Genomic DNA, 27,598 nt, shown 5'->3' with positions numbered 1-27,598 from the left:
CGCTCCATCCCAGACACTGCCGCGCCCCATCCCGGACACTGCCCCGCTCCATCCAGGACACTGCCCCGCTCCACCCCGGACAATGCCCCGCTCCATCCCGGACACTGCCCCGCTCAGTACCGGACACTGCCCCGCTCCATCCAGGACACTGCCCCGCTCCACCCCGGACACTGCCCCGCTCAGTACCGGACTCTGCCCCGCTCAGTACCGGACACTGCCCTGCTCAGTACCGGACACTGCCCCGCCCCAGCCCGGACACTGCCCCGCTCCATCCCGGACACTGCCCCACTCCGTCCAGGACACTGCCCCGCTCCATCCAGGACACTGCCCCGCTCCATCCGGGACACTGCCCCGCTCCATCCCGGACACTGGCCCACTCCATCCCGGACACTGGACCGCTCGATTCCGGACACTGCCCCGCTCCATCCAGGACACTGCCCCGCTCCATTTCGGACACTGCCCCGCTCCATCCCGGACGCTGCTCCTCTCCATCCCGGAGACTGCCCCGCTCCAGTCCGGGCACTGCCCCGATCCATCCCGGAAAGTGGCCCACTCCATCCTGGACACTGCCCGCTCCATCCCGGACACTGCCCTGCTCCATCCAGGACACTGCCCAGCTCCATTCCAGACACTGCCCCGCTCCATTCCGGACACTGCCCTGCTTCATCCAGGACACTGCCCAGCTCCATTCCAGACACTGCCCAGCTCCATTCCGGACACTGCTTTACTCCATCCCGGACATTGCCCCGCTCCATTCCGGACACTGATCAGCTCCTTTCCGGACACTGCCTTGCTCCACCCGGAAACTGCCCCGCTCCATCCCGGACACTGCCCCGACTCTATCCCGGACACTGCCCCGCTGCATCCCAGACACTGCCCCGCCCCATTCCGGACACTGCCCCGCTCCATCCCGGACACTGCCCCGCTCCATCCCGGACACTTCCCCGACTCTATCCCGGACACTGCCCCGCTGCATCCCAGACACTGCCCCGCCCCATTCCGGACACTGCCCCGCTCCATCCAGGACACTGCCCCGCTCCGTCCAGGACACTGCCCCGCTCCATCCCGGACACTGCCCCACTCCGTCCAGGACACTGCCTCGCTCCATCCAGGACACTGCCCCGCTCCATCCAGGACACTGCGCCGCTCCATTCCGGTCACTGCCCCGCTCGATTCCGGACACTGCCCCGCTCCATCCAGGACACTGCCCCGCTCCATCCCGGACACTGCCCCACTCCGTCCAAGACACTGCCCCGCTCCAACCCTGACACTGCCCAGCTCCATCCCGGACACTGCCCCACTCCATCCCGGACACTGCCCAGCTCCATCCCGGACACTGCCCGGCTCCATCCCGGACACTGCCCCGCTCCATCCCGGACACTGCCCCTCTCCAACCCGGACACTGCCCCGCTCCTTCCAGGACACTGCCCCGCTCCATCCCGGACACTGCCACTCTCCATCCCGGAAACTGCCCCATTCCATCCAGGACACTGTCCAGCTACATTCCGGACACTGCCTTGCTCCACCCGGACACTGCCCCGCTCCATCCCGGACACTGCCTTGCTCCACCCGGACACTGCCCCTCTCCAACCCGGACACTGCCCCGCTCCTTCCAGGACACTGCCCCGCTCCATCCCGGACACTGCCCCGCTCCATCCCGGACACTGCCCCACTCCATCCCGGAAACTGCCCCATTCCATCCAGGACACTGTCCAGCTACATTCCGGACACTGCCTTGCTCCACCCGGACACTGCCCCGCTCCATTCCGGACACTGACCAGCTCCATTCCGGACACTGCCTTGATCCACCCGGACACTGCCCCGCTCCATTCCGGAAACTGTCCAGCTCCATCCCGGACACTGTCTTGCTCCACCCGGACACTGCCCCGCTCCATCCCGGACACTGCCCCGCTCCATTCCGGACACTGTCCAGCTCCATTCCGGACACTGCCTTGCTCCACCCGGACACTGCCCCGCTCCATCCCGGACACAGCCTCGCTCCATCCCGGACACTGCCCTGCTCCATCCCGGACACTGCCCCGACTCTATCCCGGACACTGTCCCGACTCTATCCCGGACACTGTCCCGACTCTATCCCGGACACTGTCCCGACTCTATACCGGACACTCTCCCGACTCTATCCCGGACACTGCCCCGCTCCATCCCGGACACTGCCCCGCTCAGTACCGGACACTGCCCCGCTCCATCCAGGACACTGCCCCGCTCCACCCCGGACACTGCCCCGCTCAGTACCGGACTCTGCCCCGCTCAGTACCGGACTCTGCCCTGCTCAGTACCGGACACTGCCCCGCCCCAGCTCGGACACTGCCCCGCTCCATCCCGGACACTGCCCCACTCCATCCAGGACACTGCCCCGCTCCATCCCGGACACTGCCCCACTCCGTCCAAGACACTGCCCTGCTCCAACCCGGACACTGCCCCACTCCATCCCGGACACTGCCCGGCTCCATCCCGGACACTGCCCCACTCCGTCCAAGACACTGCCCTGCTCCAACCCGGACACTGCCCCACTCCATCCCGGACACTGCCCCGCTCCATCCCGGACACTGCCCCTCTCCAACCCGGACACTGCCCCACTCCATCCCGGACACTGCCCCGCTCCATCCCGGACACTGCCCCACTCCATCCCGGACACTGCCCCGCTCCATCCCGGACACTGCCCCTCTCCAACCCGGACACTGCCCCGCTCCTTCCAGGACACTGCCCCGCTCCATCCCGGACACTGCCCCTCTCCAACCCGGACACTGCCCCGCTCCTTCCAGGACACTGCCCCGCTCCATCCCGGACACTGCCCCTCTCCAACCCGGACACTGCCCCGCTCCTTCCAGGACACTGCCCCGCTCCATCCCGGACACTGCCCCGCTCCATCCCGGACACTGCCCCACTCCATCCCGGAAACTGCCCCATTCCATCCAGGACACTGTCCAGCTACATTCCGGACACTGACCAGCTCCATTCCGGACACTGCCTTGCTCCACCCGGACACTGCCCCGCTCCATTCCGGACACTGTCCAGCTCCATCCCGGACACTGTCTTGCTCCACCCGGACACTGCCCCGCTCCATCCCGGACACTGCCCCGCTCCATTCCGGACACTGTCCAGCTCCATTCCGGACACTGCCTTGCTCCACCCGGACACTGCCCCGCTCCATCCCGGACACAGCCTCGCTCCATCCCGGACACTGCCCTGCTCCATCCCGGACACTGCCCCGACTCTATCCCGGACACTGTCCCGACTCTATCCCGGACACTGTCCCGACTCTATCCCGGACACTGTCCCGACTCTATACCGGACACTCTCCCGACTCTATCCCGGACACTGCCCCGCTGCATCCCAGACACTGCCCTGCCCCATCCGGGACACTGCCCCGCTCCATCCCGGACACTGCCCCACTCCGTCCAGGACACTGCCCTGCTCCATCCAGGACACTGCCCCGCTCTATCCCGGACACTGCCCCGCTCCATCCCGGACACTGCCCTGCTCCATCCCGGACACAGCCCCGACTCTATCCCGGACACTGTCCCGACTCTATCCCGGACACTGTCCCGACTCTATCCCGGACACTGCCCCGCTGCATCCCAGACACTGCCCTGCCCCATCCCGGACACTGCCCCGCTCCATCCCGGACACTGCCCCACTCCATCCAGGACACTGCCCCGCTCCATCCAGGACACTGCCCCGCTCCATCCCGGACACAGCCCCGCTCCATCCCGGACACTGCCCCGCTCCATCCAGGACACTGCCCCGCTCCATCCAGGACACTGCCCCGCACCATCCCGGACACTGCCCGGCTCCATCCCACACACTGCCCCGCTCCATCCCAGACATTGCCGCGCCCCATCCCGGACACTGCCCCGCTCCATCTCGGACCCTGCCCCACTCCGTCCAGGACACTGCCACGCTCCATCCAGGACACTGCCTTGCTCCATCCCGGACACTGCCCCGCTCCATCCAGGACACTGCCCCGCTCCATCCAGGACACTGCCCCGCTCCATCCCTGACACTGCCCCACTCAGTCCAGGACACTGCCCCGCTCCATCCGGGACACTGCCCCGTTCCATCCCGGACACTGGCCCACTCCATCCCGGACACTGGACCGCTCGATTCCGGACACTGCCCTGCTCCATCCAGGACACTACCGGGCTCCATTCCGGACACTGCCCCGCTCCATCCCTAACACTGCCCCGCTCCATTTCGGACACTGCCCCGCTCCATCCTGAACACTGCCCCGCACCATCCTGGGACTGCCCCGCTCCATCCAGGACACTGCTCCGACTCAATCCCTGACACTACCCAGCAACATCCCGGACACTTCCCTGCTCCAACCCGGACACTGCCCCGCTCCATCCCGGACACTGCCCCGTTCCGTCCCGGACACTGCCCCGCTCCATCCCGGACACTACCCAGCTCCATCCCGGACACTTCCCCGCTCCATCCCGGACACTGCCCCGCTACATTCCGGACACTGTCCAGCTCCATCCCGGACACTGCCCCGACTCTATCCTGGACACTGCCTCGACTCTATCCCGGACACTGCCCCGCTCCATCCCGGAAACTGCCCCGCTCCATCCTGCGCACAGCCCCGCTCCATCCCAGACACTTCCCCGCTCCATCCTGGGCACTACCCCGCTCCATCCCGGACACTGCCCCGCTCCATCCTGGGCACTGCCCCGCACAATCCCGGACACTGCCCCGCTCCATCCTGCGCACAGCACTGATCCATCCCTGACACTTCCCCGCTCCATCCTGGGCACTGTCCCGCTCCATCCCGGACACTGCCCCGCACAATCCCGGACACTGCCCGGCTCCATCCAGGACACTGCCCGACTCCATGCAGGACACTGCCCCGCTCCATCCCGGACACTGCCCTGCTCCATCCCGGACACTGCCCCGACTCTATCCCGGACACTGCCCCGCTCCAGCCCGGACACTGTCCCGACTCTATCCGGGACACTGCCCCGCTGCATCCCATACACTGCCCTGCCCCATCCCGGACACTGCCCCGCTGCATCCCGGACACTGCCCCACTCCGTCCAGGGCACTGCCCCGCTCCATCCAGGACACTGCCCCGCTCCATCCCGGACACTGCACCGCTCCATCCAGGACACTGCCCCGCTCCATCCCGGACACTGCATCGCTCCATCCCAGACACTGCCGCGCCCCATCCCGGACACTGCCCAGCTCCATCCCGGACACTGCCCCACTCCGTCACTGACATTGCCCCGCTCCCTTCCGGACACTGGCCCGCTCCATCCCGGACACTGGACCGCTCAATTCCGGAGACTGCCCCACTCCATCCAGGACACTGCCGGTCTCCATTCCGGACACTGCTTCGCTCCTTCCCGAACACTGCCCCCCTCCATCCCGGACAATGCCCCGCTCCATCCTGGGCACTGACCCGCTCCATCCTGGGCACTGCCCCGCTCCATCCCGGACACTGCCCCGCTTCATCCCGGACACTGCCCCGCTCCATCCAGGACACTGACCCGCTCCATCCCGGACACTGCCCCGCTCCATCCTGCACACAGCCCCGCTCCATCCCTGACACTTCCCCGCTCCATCCTGGGCACTGCCCAGCTCCATCCCGGACACTTCCCCGCTCCATCCCGGACACTGCCCCGCTCCATTCCGGACACTGCCCCGCTCCATTCCGGACACTGCCCCGCTCCATTCCGGACACTGCCCCGCTCCATTCCGGACACTGCCCCGCTCCATCCAGGACACTGCCCCGCTCCATCCAGGACACTGCCCCGCTCCATTCCGGACACTGCCTTGCTCCACCCGGACACTGCCCCGCTCCATTCCGGACACTGACCAGCTCCATTCCGGACACTGCCTTGCTCCACCCGGACACTGCCCCGCTCCATTCCGGACACTGTCCAGCTCCATCCCGGACACTGCCTTGCTCCACCCGGACACTGCCCCGCTCCATCCCGGACACTGCCCCGCTCCATCCCGGACACTACCCTGCTCCATCCCGGACACTGCCCCGCTCCATCCCGGACACTGCTGAGCTCCATCGCGGACACTGCCCCGACTCTATCCCGGACACAGCCCCGCTCCATCCCGGACACAGCCCCGCTCCATCCCGGACAATGTCCCGACTCTATCCCAGAGACTGCCCCGCGGCATCCCAGACACTGCCCTGCCCCATCCCGGACACTGCCCCGCTCCATCCCGGACACTGCCCCGCTCCATCCCGGACACTGCCCCGCTCCATCCCGGACACTGCCCCGCTCCATCCCGGACACTGCCCCACTCCGTCCAGGACACTGCCCCGCTCCATCCCAGACACTGCCGCGCCCAATCCCGGACACTGCCCCGCTCCATCCAGGACACTGCCCCGCTCCACCCCGGACAATGCCCCGCTCCATCCCGGACACTGCCCCGCTCAGTACCGGACACTGCCCCGCTCCATCCAGGACACTGCCCCGCTCCACCCCGGACACTGCCCCGCTCAGTACCGGACACTGCCCCGCTCAGTACCGGACACTTCCCTGCTCAGTACCGGACACTGCCCCGCCCCAGCCCGGACACTGCCCCGCTCCATCCCGGACACTGCCCCACTCCGTCCAGGACACTGCCCCGCTCCATCCAGGACACTGCCCCGCTCCATCCGGGACACTGCCCCGCTCCATCTAGGACACTGCCGGGCTCCATTTCGGACACTGCTTCACTCCTTCAGGGACACTGCCACTGTCCATCCCGGACTCTGCCCCGCTCCATTTCGGACACTGCCCCGATCCATCACGTACGTTGCCCCTCTCCATCCCGGACACTGCCCCGCTCCATTCTGGACACTGCCCCGATCCATCCCGGAAAGTGCCCCGCTCCATCCTGGACACTGCCCCGCTGCATCCCGGACGCTGCCCCTCTCCATCCGGGACACTGCCCTGCTCCATTCCGGAACCTGCCCCGATCCATCCCGGAAAGAGCCCCACTCCATCCCGGACGCTGCCCCGGTCCATCCCGGACACTGCCCCGCTCCATTTCGGACACTGCCCCGCTCCGTCCAGGACACAGCCCCGCTCCATTCCGGACACTGCCCCGCTCCATCCCGGACGCTGCCCCGCTCCATCCAGGACACTGCCCCGCTCCATTCCGGACACTGCCCCGCTCCATCCCGGACGCTGCCCCGCTCCATCCCGGACACTGCTCCGCTCCATCCAGGACACTGCCCCGCTCCATCCAGGACACTGCCCCGCTCCATCCCGGACACTGCATCGTTCCATCCAGGACACTGTCCCGCTCCATCCCGGACACTGCCCCACTCCGTCCAGGACACTGCCGCGCTCCATCCCGGACACTGCCCACTCAGTACCGGACACTGCCCCGCTCAATCCCGGACACTGCCCCGCTCCATCCCAGACACTGTCCCGCCCCATCCAGGACACTGCCCCGCTCCATCCCGGACACTGCCCCGCTCCATCCAGGACACTGCCCCGCTCCATCCAGGACACTGCCTCGCTCCATCCAGGACACTGCCCCGCTCCATCCCGGACACTGCCCCGCTCCATACAGGACACTGCCCCGCTCCATCCAGGACACTGCCCCGCTCCATCCAGGACACTGCCCCGCTCCATCCCGGACACTGCCCCGCTCCATCCAGGACACTGTGCAGCTCCATTCCGGACACTGCCTTGCTCCACCCGGACACTGCCCCGCTCCATCCTGGACACTGCCCCGCTCCATCCCGGACACTGCCCTGCTCCATTCCGGACACTGCCCCGCTCCATCCAGGACACTGTGCGGCTCCATTCCGGACACTGCCTTGCTCCACCCGGACACTGCCCCGCTCCATCTCGGACACTGCCCCGCTCCATCCCGGACACTGCCCCGCTCCCTTCCGGACACTGCCCCGCTTCATCGCGGACACTGCCCCGCTCCATCGCGGACACTGCCCCAACTCTATCCCGGACACTGCCCCGCTCCATCGCGGACACTGCCCCAACTCTATCCCGGACACTGCCCCGCTACATCGCGGACACTGCCCCAACTCTATCCCGGACACAGTCCCGACTCTATCCCGGAAACTGCCCCACTGCATCCCAGACACTGCCCCGCCCCATTCCGGACACTGCCCCGCTCCATCGCGGATACTGCCCCGACTCTATCCCGGACACTGCCCCGCTCCATCGCGGACACTGCCCCAACTCTATCCCGGACACAGTCCCGACTCTATCCCGGAAACTGCCCCACTGCATCCCAGACACTGCCCCGCCCCATTCCGGACACTGCCCCGCTCCATCCCGGGCACTGCCCAGCTCCATCCAGGACACTGCCCCGCTCCAGTGACTTCAAAAACCCTTACTTTTGCAGGAGCAGCCCTTTGAATTTCGGCGGCAGCGGTGCGCAGGGGCCTTCTGGGAGGTGAGGAGTGACTTTAAAAACCCTTACCTGGTCCCGTGTCTGTTCTTTTTTTCTGTTTTATTTTTTTTATGTAAGGCGGGAACCGGAAGTTCGACCCGCGGACTTCTGGGAAGGCCCCCCCCCCTCCCCCCAACCAGTAAATTCTGGTGGAGAGGAAACCCGAGACACTACACGTGTAGTGTCTCCCACCCGCCCTCCTCCTCTAACCTAATAATAAAACCCATTGGTGTGAGGGAAGTACCATATTTTATTATTAACACTAAGAAGGTAAGTAAGTGATTTTTACTCATTTTTACTTTTATACCTTTTTCAAATCGTGTGTGTCGGGGGAAACTGAAGTGACATCATAGAAAAGCTGTGGCCTGAGTGGCTGGTTGGGATTCTACACTAAATTTAAAAAATTGAGCATTGGTAACTAATTAAACATAATTACTTAATTATAATTTAGAGGGATATCTAAGCCAGAGATCGGAGAGTATTATAGTTAGCTTTCGCATTTCTATTAGAAATCTAGTGCTAGGAAACAGATAGTTAACAGTAACTTTGAAATTTTAAAAAAAAATTCAATAAAAAAAAATTTTAATTTTAATTTTAATTAATTGACGCAATGTCAGTTAGAGGGGTGCTGTGCTCTGACTGTGAGATGTGGCAGGTCCGGGAGGCTTCCAGCGTCCCGGATGGCTTCATCTGCAGAAAGTGCACCCAACTGGAGCTCCTCACAGACCGCATGGTTCGGTTGGAGCAGCAATTGGATGCACTTAGGAGCATGCAGGTGGCGGAAAGCGTCATAGATCGCAGTTATGTAAATGTGGTCACACCCAAGGTGCTGGCAGAGAAATGGGTGACCACCAGAAAGGGCAGGCAGTCAGTGCAGGAATCCCCTGTGGTTGTCCCCCTCTCGAACAGATATACCCCTTTGGATACTGTCGGGGGGGATAGCCTATCAGGGGAAAACAGCAGCAGCCAGAGCAGTGGCACCACGGCTGGCTCTGATGTTCAGAAGGGAGGGTCAAAGCGTAGAAGAGTAATAGTAATAGGGGACTCTATAGTCAGGGGCACAGATAGGCACTTCTGTGGACGTGAAAGAGACTCCAGGATGGTATGTTGCCTCCCTGGTGCCAGGGTCCAGGATGTCTCCGAACGGGTAGAGGGCATCCTGAAGGGGGAGGGCAAACAGGCAGAGGTCGTTGTACATATTGGTACTAACGACATAGGCAGGAAGGGGCATGAGGTCCTGCAGCAGGAGTTCAGGGAGCTAGGCAGAAAGTTAAAAGACAGGACCTCGAGGGTTGTAATCTCGGGATTACTCCCTGTGCCACGTGCCAGTGAGGCTAGAAATAGGAAGATAGAGCAGATAAACACGTGGCTAAACAGCTGGTGTAGGAGGGAGGGTTTCCATTATCTGGACCACTGGGAGCTCTTCCGGGGCAGGTGTGACCTGTATAAGAAGGACGGGTTACATCTAAACCGGAGAGGCATAAATATCCTGGCCGCGAGGTTTGCTAGTGTCACACGGGAAGGTTTAAACTAGCATGGCAGGGGGGTGGGCACGGGAGCAATAGGTCAGAAGGTGAGAGCATTGAGGGAGAACTAGGGAATAGGGACAGTGTGGCTCTGAGGCAGAGCAGACGGGGAGAAGTTGCTGAACACAGCGGGTCTGGTGGCCTGAAGTGCATATGTTTTAATGCAAGGAGCATTACGGGTAAGGCAGATGAACTTAGAGCTTGGATTAGTACTTGGAACTATGATGTTGTTGCTATTACAGAGACCTGGTTGAGGGAAGGGCAGGATTGGCAGCTAAACGTTCCAGGATTTAGATGTTTCAGGCGGGATAGAGGGGGATGTAAAAGGGGAGGCGGAGTTGCGCTACTGGTTCGGGAGAATATCGCAGCTGTACTGCGAGAGGACACCTCAGAGGGCAGTGAGGCTATATGGGTAGAGATCAGGAATAAGAAGGGTGCAGTCACAATGTTGGGGGTATACTACAGGCCTCCCAACAGCCAGCGGGAGATAGAGGAGCAGATAGGTAGACAAATTTTGGAAAAGAGTAAAAACAACTGGGTTGTGGTGATGGGAGACTTCAACTTCCCCAATATTGACTGGGACTCACTTAGGGCCAGGGGCTTAGACAGGGCGGAGTTTGTAAGGAGCATCCAGGAGGGCTTCTTAAAACAATATGTAGACAGTCCAACTAGGGAAGGGGCGGTACTGGACCTGGTATTGGGGAATGAGCCCGGCCAGGTGGTAGATGTTTCAGTAGGGGAGCATTTCGGTAACAGTGACCACAATTCAGTAAGTTTTAAAGTACTGGTGGACAAGGATAAGAGTGGTCCTAGAATGAAGGTGCTAAATTGGGGGAAGGCTAATTCTAACAATATTAGGCGGGAACTGAAGAACATAGATTGGGGGCGGATGTTTGAGGGCAAATCAACATCTGACATGTGGGAGGCTTTCAAGTGGCAGTTGAAAGGAATACAGGACCGGCATGTTCCTGTGAGGAAGAAGGATAAATAGTGCAATTTTCGGGAACCTTGGATGACGAGTGATATTGTAGGCCTCGTCAAAAAGAAAAAGGAGGCATTTGTCAGGGCTAAAAGGCTGGGAACAGACGAAGCCTGTGTGGCATATAAGGAAAGTAGGAAGGAACTTAAGCAAGGAGTCAGGAGGGCTAGAAGGGGTCACGAAAAGTCATTGGCAAATAGGGTTAAGGAAAATCCCAAGGCTTTTTACACGTACATAAAAAGCAAGAGGGTAGCCAGGGAAAGGGTTGGCCCACTGAAGGATAGGCAAGGGAATCTATGTGTGGAGCCAGAGGAAATGGGCGAAGTACTAAATGAATACTTTGCATCAGTATTCACCAAAGAGAAGGAATTGGTAGATGTTGAGTCTGGAGAAAGGGGTGTAGATAGCCTGGGTCACATTGTGATCCAAAAAGACGAGGTGTTGGGTGTCTTAAAAAATATTAAGGTAGATAAGTCCCCAGGGCCTGATGGGATCTACCCCAGAATACTGAAGGAGGCTGGAGAGGAAATTGCTGAGGCCTTGACAGAAACCTTTGGATCCTCGCTGTCTTCAGGGGATGTCCCGGAGGACTGGAGGATAGCCAATGTTGTTCCTCTGTTTAAGAAGGGTAGCAAGGATAATCCCGGGAACTACAGGCCGGTGAGCCTTACTTCAGTGGTAGGGAAATTACTGGAGAGAATTCTTCGAGACAGGATCTACTCCCATTTGGAAGCAAATGGACGGATTAGTGAGAGGCAGCACGGTTTTGTGAAGGGGAGGTCGTGTCTCACTAACTTGATAGAGTTTTTCGAGGAGGTCACTAAGATGATTGATGCAGGTAGAGCAGTGGTTGTTGTCTATATGGACTTCAGTAAGGCCTTTGACAAGGTCCCTCATGGTAGACTAGTACAAAAGGTGAAGTCACACGGGATCAGGGGTGAGCTGGCAAGGTGGATACAGAACTGGCTAGGCCATAGAAGGCAGTGAGTAGCAATGAAAGGATGCTGTTCTCATTCGAGGGCTGTGACCAGTGGTGTTCCACAGGGATCAGTGCTGGGACCTTTGCTCTTTGTAGTATATATAAATGATTTGGAGGAAAATGTAACTGGTCTGATTGGTAAGTTTGCAGACGACACAAAAGTTGGTGGAATTGCGGATAGCGATGAGGAGTGTCGGAGGATACAGCAGGATTTAGATTGTTTGGAGACTTGGGCGGAGAGATGGCAGATGGAGTTTAATCCGGACAAATGTGAGGTAATGCATTTTGGAAGGTCCAATGCAGGTAGGGAATATACAGTGAATGGTAGAACCCTCAAGAGTATTGAAAGTCAAAGAGATCTAGGAGTACAGGTCCACAGGTCATTGAAAGGGGCAACACAGGTGGAGAAGGTAGTCAAGAAGGTATACGGCATGCTTGCCTTCATTGGCCGGGGCATTGGTTTAAGAATTGGCAAGTCATGTTACAGCTGTATAGAACCTTAGTTAGGCCACACTTGGAGTATAGTGTTCAATTCTGGTCGCCACACTACCAGAAGGATGTGAAGGCTTTAGAGAGGGTGCAGAAGAGATTTACCAGAATGTTGCCTGGTATGGAGGGCATTAGCTATGAGGAGCGGTTGAATAAACTCGGTTTGTTCTCACTGGAACGAGGGAGGTTGAGGGGAGACCTTATAGAGGTATACAAAATTATGAGGGGCATAGACAGAGTGGATAGTCAGAGGCTTTTCCCCAGGGTAGAGGGGTCAATTACTAGGGGGCATAGGTTTAAGGTGAGAGGGGCAAGGTTTAGAGTAGATGTACGAGGCAAGTTTTTTACGCAGAGGGTAGTGGGTGCCTGGAACTCGCTACCGGAGGAGGTGGTGGAAGCAGGGACGATAGTGACATTTAAGGGGCATCTTGACAAATACATGAATAGGATGGGAATAGAAGGATACGGACCCAGGAAGTGTAGAAGATTGTAGTTTAGTCGGGCAGCATGGTCGGCACGGGCTGGGAGGGCCGAAGGGCCTGTTCCTGTGCTGTACATTTCTTTGTTCTTTGTTCTTTGTTCCATCCCGGACACTGCCGCGCTCCAACCCGGACACTGCCCCGCTCCATCCAGGACACTGCCCCGCTCCATCCCGGACACTGCCTCGCACCATCCCAGACACTGCCTCGCTCCGTCCCGGACACTGCGTCGCTCCATCCCAGACACTGCCTCGCTCCATCCCGGACACTGCCTCACTCCATCCCAGACACTGCCTCGCTCCATCCCAGACACTGCCTCGCTCCGTCCTGGACACTGCCTCGCTCCATCCAGGACACTGCCTCGCTCCGTCCAGGACACTGCCTCGCTCCGTCCAGGGCACTGCCGCGCTCCGTCCAGGACACTGCCCAGCTCCATCCCGGACACTGCCTCGCTCCATCCAGGACAGTGCTCCTTTCCCCAGTCCATTCCAGACACTGCTCCGCTCCATCCAGGACACTGCTCCGCTCCATCCCGGACATTGCCCCACTCCATCCCGGACACTGCCCCTCTCCATCCCGGACTCTGCCCTGCTCCATCCCAGACACTGCTCCGCTCCATCCCGGACACTGTCCCGCTCCATCCTGGACACTGCCCTGCTCCATCCCGGACACTGCCTCGCTCCATCCAGGACAGTGCTCCTTTCCCCACTCCATTCCAGACACTGCTCCGCTCCATCCAGGACACTGCTCCGCTCCATCCCGGACACTGTCCAGCCACATCCCGGACACTGCCTCGCTCCATCCCAGACACTGCCTCGCTCCGACCCCGACAATGCCTACTTCCGTCCAGGACACTGCGGCGCTCCTTCCAGGACACTGCCTCGCTCAGTCCCGGACACTGCCTCGCTCCATCCCGGTCACTGCCTCGTTCCATCCCAGACACTGCCTCGCTCTGACCCGGACACTGCCCAGCTCCGTCCCGGGCACTGCCTCGCTCCATCCAGGACACTGCCCCACTCCATCCTGGACACTGCCCCGCTCCATCGCAGACACTGCTCCGCTCCATCCCGGACACTGTCCCGCTCCATCCCGGACACTGCCCCGCTCCATCCCGGACACTGCCCCGCTCCATCCCGGACTCTGCCCCGCTGCATCCCAGATACTGCCCCGCTCCATCCCGGACACTGATCCGCTCCATCCCGGACACTGCCCCGACTCTATCCCGGACACTGCCCCGCTCCATCCCGGACACTGACCCGCTGCATCCCAGACACTGCCCCGCCCCATCCCGGACACTGTCCTGCTCCATCCCGGACACTGCCCCGCTCCATCCAGGACACTGTGCCCAGTCCATCCAGGACACTGCCCCGCTCCATTTCGGACACTGCCCCGCTCCATCCCGGACACTGCCCCGCTCCATCCAGGACACTGCCCCGCTCCATCCCGGACTCTGCCCGGGTCCTTGCCGGACACTGCCCCGCTCCATCCAGGACACTGCCCTGCTCCATCCCGGACACTGCCCCGCTCCATCCCGGACTCTGCCCCGATTCTTGCCGGGCACTGCCCCGCTCCATCCCAGACACTGCGCCCACTCCATCCCGGACACTTCATCCCTCCATCCAGGACACTGTGCGCAGCCCATCCAGGACACTGCGTCCACTCCATCCCGGACACTGCCTCACTCCTTCACGGACACTGCCTCGCTCCATCCCAGACACTGCCTCGCACCATCCCAGACACTGCCTCGCTCCATCCCGGACACTGCCTCGCTCCATCCCGGACACTGCCTCGCTCCATCCCAGACACTGCCTCGCACCATCCCAGACACTGCCTCGCTCCGTCCCGGACACTGCGTCGCTCCATCCCAGACACTGCCTCGCTCCATCCCGGACACTGCCTCACTCCATCCCAGACACTGCCTCGCTCCATCCCAGACACTGCCTCGCTCCGTCCAGGACACTGCCTCGCTCCGTCCAGGACACTGCCGCGCTCCGTCCAGAACACTGCCCAGCTCCATCCCGGACACTGCTTCGCTCCATCCAGGACAGTGCTCCTTTCCCCACTCCATTCCAGACACTGCTCCGCTCCATCCAGGACACTGCTCCGCTCCATCCCGGACACTGTCCAGCCACATCCCGGACACTGCCTCGCTCCATCCCAGACACTGCCTCGCTCCGACCCCGACACTGCCTCCCTCCGTCCAGGACACTGCGGCGCTCCTTCCAGGACACTGCCTCGCTCAGTCCCGGACACTGCCTCGCTCCATCCCGGACACTGCCTCGTTCCATCCCAGGCACTGCCTCGCTCCGACCCGGACACTGCCCAGCTCCGTCCCGGGCACTGCCTCGTTCCATCCAGGACACTGCCCCACTCCATCCCGGACACTGCCCCGCTCCATCGCAGACACTGCTCCGCTCCATCCCGGACACTGTCCCGCTCCATCCCGGACACTGCCCCGCTCCATCCCGGACACTGCCCCGCTCCATCCCGGACTCTGCCCCGCTGCATCCCAGATACTGCCCCGCTCCATCCCGGACACTGATCCGCTCCATCACGGACACTGCCCTGACTCTATCCCGGACACTGCCCCGCTCCATCCCGGACACTGACCCGCTGCATCCCAGACACTGCCCCGCCCCATCCCGGACACTGTCCCGCTCCATCCCGGACACTGCCCCACTCCGTCCAGGACACTGCCCCGCTCCGTCCAGGACACTGCCCCGCTCCATCCAGGACACTGCCCCGCTCCATCCCGGACACTGCCCCGCTCCGTCCAGGACACTGCCCCGCTCCATCCAGGACACTGCCCCGCTCCATCCAGGACACTGCCCCGCTCCATCCAGGACACTGCCCCGCTCCATTCCGGACACTGCCCCGCTCCATCCCGGACTCTGCCCCGCTCCATCCAGGACACTGCCCCGCTCCATCCCGGACACTGACCCGCTCCATCCCGGACACTGCCCCGCTCCGTCCAGGACACTGCCCCGCTCCATCCCGGACACTGCCCCGCTCCATCCCGGACACTGCCCCGCTCCATCCCGGACACTGTCCCGCTCCATCCCGGACTCTGCCCCGATCCTTGCCGGACACTGCCCAGCTCCATCCAGGACACTGCCCTGCTCCATCCCGGACACTGCCCCGCTCCATCCCGGACTCTGCCCCGATTCTTGCCGGACACTGCCCCGCTCCATCCCGGACACTGCGCCCACTCCATCCTGGACACTGCACCACTCCATCCCGGACACTTCATCCCTCCATCCAGGACACTGTGCGCAGCCCATCCAGGACACTGCGTCCACTCCATCCCGGACACTGCCTCACTCCATCACGGACACTGCCTCGCTTCATCCCGGACACTGCCTCGCTCCATCCCGGACACTGCCTCGCTCCATCCCAGACACTGCCTCGCTCCATCCCAGACACTGCCTCGCTCCGTCCCGGACACTGCCTCGCTCCTTCCCAGACACTGCCTCGCTCCATCCCGGACACTGCCTCACTCCATCCCAGACACTGCCTCGCTCCATCCCAGACACTGCCTCGCTCCGTCCTGGACACTGCGTCGCTCCATCCAGGACACTGCCTCGCTCCGTCCAGGACACTGCCGCGCTCCGTCCAGGATACTGCCCAGCTCCATCCCGGACACTGCCTCGCTCCATCCAGGACAGTGCTCCTTTCCCCACTCCATTCCAGACACTGCTCCGCTCCATCCAGGACACTGCTCCGCTCCATCCCGGACATTGCCCCACTCCATCCCGGACACTGCCCCTCTCCATCCCGGACTCTGCCCTGCTCCATCCCAGACACTGCTCCGCTCCATCCCGGACACTGTCCCGCTCCATCCTGGACACTGCCCTGCTCCATCCCGGACACTGCGCCGCTCCATCCCGGACTCTGCCCCGTTCCATCCCGGACACTGCCCCACTCCATCCCGGACACTGCCCCGCTCCATCCCGGATGCTGCCCTCTCCATTACATCAATAACAGGGCCGCAAGGCTGCATACTTAACCCCCTATTATACTCCCTATGCACACACAACTGTGGGACAAAATATGGCTCCAACTCCATCTACACGTTTGCCGATGACATAGTTGGTCGGATCTTGAACAATAGTAAGTCGTAGTGCAGGTGGTAGATAGAGAACCTAGTGACGAGGTGTAACAACAAAATATCTCTCCCTCAACGTCAGCAAAACTAAGGAGTTGGTCATTGACTTCAGGAAGTGAAGTATTGTACACACCCCTGTCTGCATCAATGGTGCCGTGATGGAGATGGTTGACAACTTAAAATTCTTGGTGTGCACCAATAATCTGTCTTGGTCCACGTCGACGCTACAACCAAGAAAGCACAACAGCACCAAACTAAGGAAACTAATGCCCATATTGACTCTTACCCATTTTTACAGATGCACCATAGAAAGCATCCTATCAGGCTGCATCACAGCCTGGTATGGCAACTGCTCGGCCCAAGACTGTGTTATGTGTTTTCAGAACCCCAAAATGTATCATGGAGTTCAACCAACCTCTCCCTTTAATAGATTTGTTGCTTTTCCTAGCACACGGCTTGTTCCCTAGGTGTGGGATTACAATTATGGACACGAGGGTTTTTAAACACTGTTTATTCCATGAACTAAACTTAACATCTTAAATAAACATTGGATCTCTTAACACCCCTTACTTCAAAGATAACTCAGAAAATATTGAAACAGTAAATAACTCCTTAAAATGTTCCTTCAAACTTCCAACACACTTAACACCTTTTAACAGTATCACATCAGGTTAAAGGATATATATATTTTCTGTAGAATGGCAGAGATATATTAGCTTGGTTGATTTCAGCTCCAGCACCTTGTTTTCTTCCTGCAGCTCTCTGGACCCACACAGATACACACAAACTGCTTTTTCCAACTGCAAAACCAAACTGCAAAATCTGCAGCTCTCTGGAAACCCACAGACACATACAAGCTCTTTTTCCAAAACTGAAACTAAAAAAGTGGCTGACCTAAAGCCCAACTCCACCCACTCTCTGACATCACTGTTTTCTTAAAGGTACATTGCTTAAACATCCAGGTCTTAACGGTATCCTCGCATGACACCTCCCCCCCCCAAAAAAATAAGCCATCAACTTCAAGATGGTTTCATTTTTCACTTTTACACCATCCACTAAGAAATGTACACAGTAAATATACATTTTCATTTAAAGAAAACAACACACGCAAACAGGTATAATAATATAGTCCATTTTTCTTTGTTCTTCTTCCTCTAACCAAAATCCTTCTCGATTGATCACATTCATGACAAAGCATCGGCTACCACATTTTCCCGTCCTGCCACATGTACTATTTTTAAATGAAATGGCTGTAACAATAAACTCCAGCGAAACAGCCTTGCATTGTTATTCCGGAATCGCTCCAAAAATGTCAACGGATTATGATCAGTATATATAACGGTGTGAGATGGATTGCTGGTCACATAAATGTGAAAATGTTGCAAAGCCAGCACCAAACTCAAAGTCTCCTTCTCAATCGTCGAATACTTTTTCTGGTGAGAATTCAATTTCTTTGAAAAATAACCAACAGGCCGCTCTAGCCCTTCGTCGTCGTCTTGTAGAAGCACCGCACCTACGTCCACATCGCTCGCATCAACAGCCACTTTGAATGGTTTGGTATAATTTGGGATGGCTAACACAGGAGCAGTGGTTAACACCGCCTTCAGGCCGTCAAATGCCTGTTGTCACTCCGCTGTCCACTGCAATTTGTTACGCTTCTTGAGCAAGTCCGTCAGTGGAGCGACCACACTGCTAATATTTGGTACAAATTTCCGGTAAAATCCACTCACACCAAGAAATCGCATTATTTCCCGTTATGTCGAGGGTATCGGCAACTCCCCAATAACTTTCGTTTTCACATCCCGTGGGACCATTCGACCCTGACCGATTGTATGGCCAAGGAAAGTGACTTGGGCTTTTCCAAATTCACTTTTGGCTAGGTTTATCACCAAACCCGCCTCCTGAAGTCGATCGAATAACTCCTTCAGATGTTTTAAATGTTCTTTCCATGTCTGGCTGAAAAGTACCAGATCGTCGATGTACACCGCACAATTGGGTAATCCTGAAACAACTGTATTAGTTAACCGTTGAATTGTTGCTGGGGCGTTTTTCATGTCAAATGGCATAACTTTGAATTGGTATATCCCATCTGGAGTCACAAAAGCTGAAGTCTCCTTCACCCTTTCAAATAAAGGTACTTGCCAGTAACCTTTCAGTAAATCCAATTTGGAAATAAAAGCGGATTGTCCCACTTTCTCAATGCAATCCTCCAAACGTGGGATAGGATAAGAGTCCATTCTTGTAACTGCATTCAACTTTCGATCGTCCACACACAACCGTTGGGTACCGTCTGGTTTAGGTACCATTACTATGGGTAAGCTCCATTGGCTGCAACCCACTTCAATTATGCCATTCTTCAGCATACTCTCAATCTCTCTGTTAACCTGTGCCAATTTTAAAGGATTAAGTCATATGGATGTTGTTTGATAAGAACAGCATTTCCCTATCTACATCATGTATAGCCATTTTAGTACTTCCCAATTTATCTCTACAAACTTGCCCATGTGATATCAATAACTCTTTCAGGTCAGTTTGTTTTTCCTCTGGAAGGTAACTTAACAATTCATCCCAATTTTTAAGAACATCCTCATTTTCCAATTTAATTTGAGGTATGTCAAATTCACAGTCATCTGTATTTGGTTCATCACTTTGAGTTAGAATCATTAAAACCTCCTTTTTCTCTCCTTCCCTTTCAAAGTACCTTTTAAGCATATTCACATGACACACTCGGTGAGTCTTCCTTCTATCTGGTGTTTTTACCACATAATTCACCTCACTTAATTTCCTTTCAATCTGATATGGTCCACAAAACCTAGCTTTTAAAGGCTCCCCTACCCCTGGTAACAACACTAAAACCTTATCCCCACTGGCAAAACTACGAACTTTGGATTTCTTGTCCGCTACCCGTTTCATCACATTTTGTGCAACTTTCAAATGTTGTCTAGCCAATTCACCTGCTCTATTTAATCCTTCCCTAAAATTTGACACGTAATCCAATAGTGTAATTTCCGATTTCTCACCCACCAATTTTTCTTTAATCAATTTAAGTGGTCCTCTTATCTCATGACCAAAAATTAGTTCAAAAGGACTAAATTTGGTAGACTCATTCGGTGCATCCCTAATTGCAAACAATACGAATGGGATTCCTTTATCCCAATCTTCTGGATAATCTTGACAATACGCCCTCAACATTGTCTTTAACGTTTGATGCCACCTTTCAAATGCTCCCTGTGATTCTGGATGGTATGCAGTTGATTTAAATTGTTTTATTCCTAAGCTATCCATAACTTCTTTGAATAACTTTGAAGTAAAATTTGTTCCTTGATCCGATTGAATTTCTGTGGGTAGACCATATCTAGTAAAGAATTTAAGTAACTCCTCCACAATCCTTTTAGCTGTAATATTACATACTGGAATTGCCTCTGGAAACCTAGTAGACACATCCATTATAGTCAAAAGATATTGATTCCCACTTTTTGTTTTAGAAAGCGGTCCGACACAATCGATTAGGATCCTTGTAAAAGGTTCCTCAAATGCTGGAATGGGTATTAAGGGCGCTGGTTTTATCACTGCTTGAGGTTTCCCTATCACTTGACATGTGTGACATGATTGACAAAATTTAACTACATCTTTATGTAGTCCAGTCCAATAAAAATGTTTCTGGATTTTAGTTGAGTTTTCCTTATTCCCAAATGACCTCCCACTGGTACCTCATGTGCAACTCGCAACACCTCTTTCTATACCCTACCGGCAATACTACTTGATGAACTTCTGCCCACTTTTCATCCACCTGCATATGTACAGTTCTCCATTTTCTCATCAAGACATCGTTTTTACGGTGATAACACTCTGGTATACTCTCAGATTCCTCTTCCGTATATGCTCTCTGATATATCCGTTTTATTTCTACATCTTTCTGTTGTAACTCCGCCAATTTTCCTGAACTAAAAATATCCGCCTCATCCTCCACCTGTTCTTGTTCTTTTTCAACCATCTGATCAAAAATTGTTTCTGATAATTGCACTTCAACTTCATCTTCACTCTATGATTTCTCCTCTTGTCTTAACCTGTGACTTTGCGACCTTGTTACTACACAATCCGGAAAAATCCCAGGATAGTTGTCCTTCAATGACCTTGACTGACTTTCCACTGACTTATCAACCACAGTAGGCATCATTCCCACCTGCGATCCAGCTATATCATTACCTAAGATAAACTGTATTCCTGGACAAGATAGTTTATCTATGACTCCTACTACCACTTCACCACTCTTCACTGGACTTTTCAACCTTACCTTATATAATGGAACGCTACTCCTCTCACCCTGAATTCCACATATCACCACCTTTTCTGGCAACATTCTTCCCAAACTACATAATTCCTCATCTCTTACCATTAAAGATTGACTAGCCCCTGTATTTCTTAAAATTGTGACTTCTTTACCTGCTCCTCCTGATACACATGAGTAAACTTTACCCACACAAGTAAATTGTTTAAAGACATCTGGCACCTTCTTAACAATTACTTCTTGAACAGGCTGTACAATCGTTTACACCTCCTTCACTTCCCTTGGGCTTTCCTTTACCACTCTAACAAACCCCACTGTTTTATCCTGTTTTACCACATCAGCCTTCCCAGTGCTTTTCTTCAACCACCAACACACGGTAACTTTACATCGCCTACTTTATTACAGTGAAAACATTTGAAACTTTTCATTTCTTTTCCATCCTCCTGGATTTCTTTTTTAATCTGAGGTACGCTCTCTTTATTGTCTCCCATCAGATTGCCTTTACCTTTACCACTTGAGTATTTCTCATGTCCCCAGTATCTATTCCTCACTGGCTTAAACTGATGTCGGAAACCAATCTTTGATTTATGAACTAATTCATATTCATCTGCCATTTCCGCTGCTAATCTCGCAGTTTTAACCCTCTGTTCTTCCACATGAGTTCTCACTACATCAGGAATTGAATTTTTAAACTCCTCCAAAAGTATAATTTCTCTGAGAGCTTCATACGTTTGGTCTATTTTCAAAGCCCTTATCCACCTATCAAAATTCCTCTGTTTGAGCCTTTCAAACTCCATGTATGTTTGACCAAATTATTTCCTTAAATTTCTAAACCTTTGTCTGCAAGCTTCAGGCACTAGCTCATATGCACTTAAGATGGATTTCTTCACCTCCTCATACGTTCTAGATACCTCCTCCGGTAGTGATGCAAACACATCACTAGCTCTACCTACCAGCTTTGTTTGAATCAGTAACACCCACCTGTCCTGTGGCCATTTCATTTGTTTAGCTACCTTCTCAAATGAAATGAAAAAGGCTTCCACTTCCTTCTCGTCAAACCTTGGCAATGCTTGGACAAATTTAAATAGATTCCCACCAAGCCTTCGACTATGACGCTCTTTCTCACTATCCTCATCACTGTCATCCAACTGTACGTTTCCCTTTACGTCTGCCAATTTTAACTGAATGTCATGTTTCATGGCCATTTCCTGAAGTTCAAACTCCCTCTCTTTATCTTTTTCCCTGATCTGTATCGCCCTTTCTTTTTCTTTTTCTTCTGCTCGGGCTATCCTTTCTTTTCTCCTTTCTTCTCTCTCCTTTTCTTTTTCCTTTCTCTCTCTTTCTCTTTCTTTTTCCTCTCTCTCTCTTTCTCTTTCTTTTTCCTCTCTCACTCTTATATGCCAGCCGCTTTAATTCTTTCTCATGTTCCATTTGTTAAATTTGCAACTGAATTATTGCCATTTCCAATGAGTCAAACTCTATCTCAGGCAACTTCAAATGCTTAACCACCGCTATAATTACCTCATCTTTTCACATTTTATCAGGTAATGGTAACTGCAATGTTCTTGCCAAATCTAACAGTCTGCGTTTTGTTTCTGTCCGTAAAGTACTACGTGTGATATTCTCCACCCCCAACAACTTCTGAGCCTCTGAAAGAACCATTGTTCACAACACCCTCCCCACTTAAACTAAAATACCACACCGGAAAAGCAACAATCCTTCACTGTCTTTAAGTTCACAAAAGCCAATCCAATAGATAGACTTTTATGCCCCTCGAGCCCCCAATTCTTATGGGCAAGGCGTTTTCAGAACCCCAAAATGTATCATGGAGTTCAACCAACCTCTCCCTTTAATGGATTTGTTGCTTTTCCGAGCACGCGGCTTTTCCCTAGGTGTGGGATTACAATTATGGACACGTGGGTTTTCAAACGCAAAACACTGTTTATTCCATGAACTCAACTTAACATCTTAAATAAACATTGGATCTCTTAACACCCCTTACTTCAAAGATAACTCAGAAAATATTGCAACAGTAAATAACTCCTTAAAATGTTCCTTCAAACTTCCGAGAGACTTAACACTTTTAAACAGTATCACATCAGGTTAAAGGATATATATATTTTCTGTAGAATGACAGAGATATATCAGCTTGGTTGATTTCAGCTGCAGCACCTTGTTTTCTTCCTGCAACTCTCTGGACCCACACAGACACACACAAGCTGCTTTTTCCAACTGCAAAACCAAACTGCAAAATCTGCAGCTCTCTGGAAACCCACAGATACACACAAGCTCTTTTTCCAAAACTGAAACTAAAAGCCTGCAAAATGGCTGAGCTAAAGCCCAGCTCCACCCACTCTCTGACATCACTGTTTTCTTAAAGGTACATTGCTTAAACATCCATGTCTTAAAGGTACCCTCGCATGACAACTGTAAGAAACTACAAAGAGTCATGAACACCGCCCAATCCATCACACGAACCTGCCTCCCATCCATTGACTCAGTCTACACCTCACGCTGCCTTGGGAAATTGGGCAGCATAATCAAAGACCCCTCCCAATTCTCTTCCAACTTCTTCCTTCGGGCAGAAGATTCAAAAGTTTGAGAACACGCATTAACAGATTGAAAAACAGATTCTTCCCTGCTGTTCCCAGACTCCTGAATGACCCTCATATGGACTGAACTGATCTCTCTACGTATCTTCTCTACTGAGTAGTACTACACATGCTTCACCCGATGCCTGTGTCTATGTATTTACATTGTGTATTTTGTATGTCCTATGTTTTTTTCATGTATGGAATGGTCTGTCTGGACTGGACACAGGACAATAGGGCAGCACGGTAGCACAAGTGGCTAGCACTGTGGCTTCACAGCGCCAGGGTCCCAGGTTCGATTCCCTGCTGGGTCACTGTCTGTGCGGAGTCTGCACGTTCTCGCCGTGTCTGCGTGGGTTTCCTCCGGGTGCTCCAGTTTCCTCCCACAGTCCAAAGACGTGCAGGTTAGGTAGATTGGCCATGATAAATTGCCCTTAGTGACCAAAAAGATTAGGAGGGGTTACTGGGTTACGGGGATAGGGTGGAAGTGAGGGCTTAAGTGGGTTGGTGTAGACTTGATGGGCTGAATGGCCACCTTCTGCACTGTATGTTCTAAGTTCTATGTTTAATACTTTTCACTGTACCTTGGTACACATGACAATAAATCAAATCCAATCCTAATCAGTCTTTTTAGCCTCAGTGTGATTCTGGTGAATCTGTGCTGCACCTTGTCCAAGGCCAATATATCCCTCTAGGTATGAATGCAGAACTGAATGCTGTACACAGATCTTTACATAACAAGAGCTTCACTTCCACCACTTTACAATTCTAATCGCATTTTCAATTAATTTTTGTATCTGTCCATGAACATATAACGTGATATATGGAGTGTGAGATACAGAGTAAAATACAAATTACACAAAGAGTCAAAGGGCAGCACGGTAGCATAGTGGTTAACAGAGTTGCTTCACAGCTCCAGGGTCCCAGGTTCGATTCCCGGCAGGGTCACTGTCTGTGCGGAGTCTGCACGTTCGCCCTGTGTCAAACAAACAAAGAACAAAGAAATGTACAGCACAGGAACAGGCCCTTCGGCCCTCCAAGCCCGTGCCGACCATACTGCCCAACTAAACTACAATCTTCTACACTTCCTGGGTCCGTATCCTTCTATTCCCATCCTATTCATATATTTGTCAAGATGCCCCTTAAATGTCCCTATCGTCCCTGCCTCCACTACCTCCTCCGGTAGTGAGTTCCAGGCACCCACTACCCTCTGCGTAAAAAACTTGCCTCGTACATCTACTCTAAACTTTGCCCCTCTCACCTTAAACCTATGCCCCCTAGTAATTGACCCCTCTACCCTGGGGAAACCCTGTGTCTGCGTGGGTTTTCTCCGGGTGCTCCGGTTTCCTCCCACAGTCCAAAGATGTGCAGGTTTGGTGGATTGGCCATAATAAATTGCCCTTAGTGTCAAAAAAATGTTAAGTGAGGGTTACTGGGTTACGGAGATAGGATAGGGGCTTCAGTAGGGTGCTCTTTGTAAGGGCCTGTACAGACTCGATGGGCGAATGGCCTCCTTCTGCATTGTAAATTTTATGATTGTATGAAAGTATAAACACAAACGCAGAAAAGACAGGTGTTGAAAAAGTAGCAGAGGGAGAGAGAGAGAGAGAACGTGTCAAAAGAAATAGAAACAGGGACTGACTGAGAATGAAACAGAGGCAGGCAAAGGAGAGAGACAATAACAGAGATCTTTTATACATTTTTTTCATTGACCTTCGGTCCTGTGACTTGGGTCAGTGAAATAAAATATACAAAAGATCCCTCTGTAAAGTCGCTCTCCTTTGCCTGTCTAATTTAACCCTCTTCCTGACTCTGTTCCTTTGACAGACACACACACACTCTGTATGCTTCTTACACCATTAATACAGTACAAATATATCAGGATTTATCCTTATAACATGCCCCCACCCCAACTCCTCTCCAAAGTTAGATTGGGTCTTTAATAAACATCATTAATGTGGCTCCTCAGAATACAAGGTTTGGAGGGAGATGGGGAAACCATCTCTCCCTGCTATGAATGCAGAGCTACGCACAAACAGGGTCACCCACTATTATAAGTTCATAAGATATAGGAGCAGAAGTAGGCCATTCGGCCCATCGGGTCTGCTCCTCCATTCTACCATGGCTGATATGTTCCTCATCTGCTACTTACAATGTTACAGATCAAGAGCTGGATTGGGAAATTAACTAGCGCATCTCCTCCCTAGAACACATGACCAGGAGAAGGCAATTAGCCTCCTGAGCCTAAATACCATTAATGTGATCATGGCTGATCCCATCCTGGCCTCATCTCCACCGTCCTGCCCATTCTCCATAACTCTTCAACCCATTACCAATTAAAAATCTGTCCAACTCCTCCTTAAATTTACTCACTGTCCCTGCATCCACCGTACTCTGGGGTAGTGAATTCCACAGAGTCACAGCCCTTTGGGAGAAGTAGTTTTTCCTCAAATCGGTTTTAAATTTGCTACCTGTTATGATTATGACCTCTCGTCTAAACTCCAGTGAGTATCGACCTAACCTGTTCAATATCTCCTCATACGACAATCTCCAGAATCATTCTAGTGAACCTCCTCTGAACTGCCTCCAATGCCACTACATCTTTCCTCAAATAAGGGGACCAAAACTGTGCACAATACTCCAGGTGCGGTCTTATCAATGCCGTGTATAGTTGCAATAACACTTCCTTACCTTCATACTCAATTCCTTTTGCTATAAATGCCAACATTCCATTTGCTTTCCTTATTTCCTGCTGCACCACTGTGCTCACTCCAGGAAGGACAACCACCTTCTGTGTCTCCGAGTTCAGGAGAGCAAAGCAGAAATGATGAGGAAGAAATGAACAATTCCCCTAAGATCCAGATCCAGAATTAGAGGTTGGGCCCATTTCAACAACCACTGTTCAAAATTAGTCCTTAATTTCATAAATTCGTTGGGATATTTCCTGTATGTCTGAAATGCGCCCCCCCCCCCTCCCCCCCCCCGTGCAGTTAATCTTGTTTCAGGAGAACAATAACCTCAATATTAATTTGTTCCTGTGTTGGGCTGATGTTCAATATTTACACCACGGGAAATAACAATGAAAGCTCGGGTGAATCTAATGTGGATCTGAGGCTGAAGATGAGTCCCATCCTGAAAGAACTCCAGTCCACACACAATTTCAAGAGTAAACCCACCACAGATTGTTAACCACACGGGTTTCTCTCGCCCGTCTATCCGCCTGAAGATGAAACGCATCACAGATGGAGGCAGCCAGCTCTCCGACACTGCAACTCAGTCATTCCGCTATCTCGCTTCTGAAATAAAATAATGGTTTCACGGCGCTACCTTTTGTTTTACTCACGCCCAGTGCATGTTCCAGATGTTGCACCGCTGGCCGTTGCCACTTATTTCTGTCCCCAGGATGGTTGGAGTTGGTCAATTTCGTGTCCAATGTCCCTGTCAGTTTCAGTTCTGTCCTGCGCACTGCTGCAGTGTAAATATTAGCCAGTCCCGGCTTTGGGGGCGGGTATCTCTCTCCCTCTCTCTCTCACACACTAAGCATGAAACAGCTGTCTCCTTAATGATATCATGGACCAGGAATTCGGGGGCAGTTGACATATGGCCAACAAAAAGTTTTCTTAAATAAAAAGTGTGCAAAATGTTGACGAATAGTTTCCCAATAGGTATCATTAGTTTCCAAAACAGCAGTTTCTGTGAAGCCAGTTTTTGGTTGATTCTCTGATGATTCCCAGCTCCCCAGACTGGGCAACTGATCTGTTGGATGACTTGCTA

The 27,598-nt window shown here is 54.1% G+C and overlaps 1 protein-coding gene across 3 annotated transcripts in view; it reads right to left on the bottom strand.

Moving 5' to 3' along the window:
- The window catches only part of LOC140386630 (SH2B adapter protein 2), a 262,836-nt gene extending 235,556 nt beyond the window's left edge, over positions 1-27,280 (bottom strand). For all 3 annotated transcript variants that reach the window (XM_072469121.1, XM_072469120.1, XM_072469124.1), the window contains exon 1: positions 27,152-27,280. The gene's annotated coding sequence lies outside the window, so the exon portion shown is untranslated. The remainder of the gene's footprint in view (positions 1-27,151) is intronic.
- Positions 27,281-27,598: the final 318 nt, after the last annotated feature.

Source organism: Scyliorhinus torazame, chromosome 12 (assembly GCF_047496885.1).
Source record: "Scyliorhinus torazame isolate Kashiwa2021f chromosome 12, sScyTor2.1, whole genome shotgun sequence".
Classification (NCBI taxonomy): Eukaryota; Metazoa; Chordata; class Chondrichthyes; order Carcharhiniformes; family Scyliorhinidae; genus Scyliorhinus; species Scyliorhinus torazame.
The sequence above is the reverse complement of the archived record's forward strand: the minus strand, read 5'-3'. Positions and strand labels throughout refer to the sequence as shown.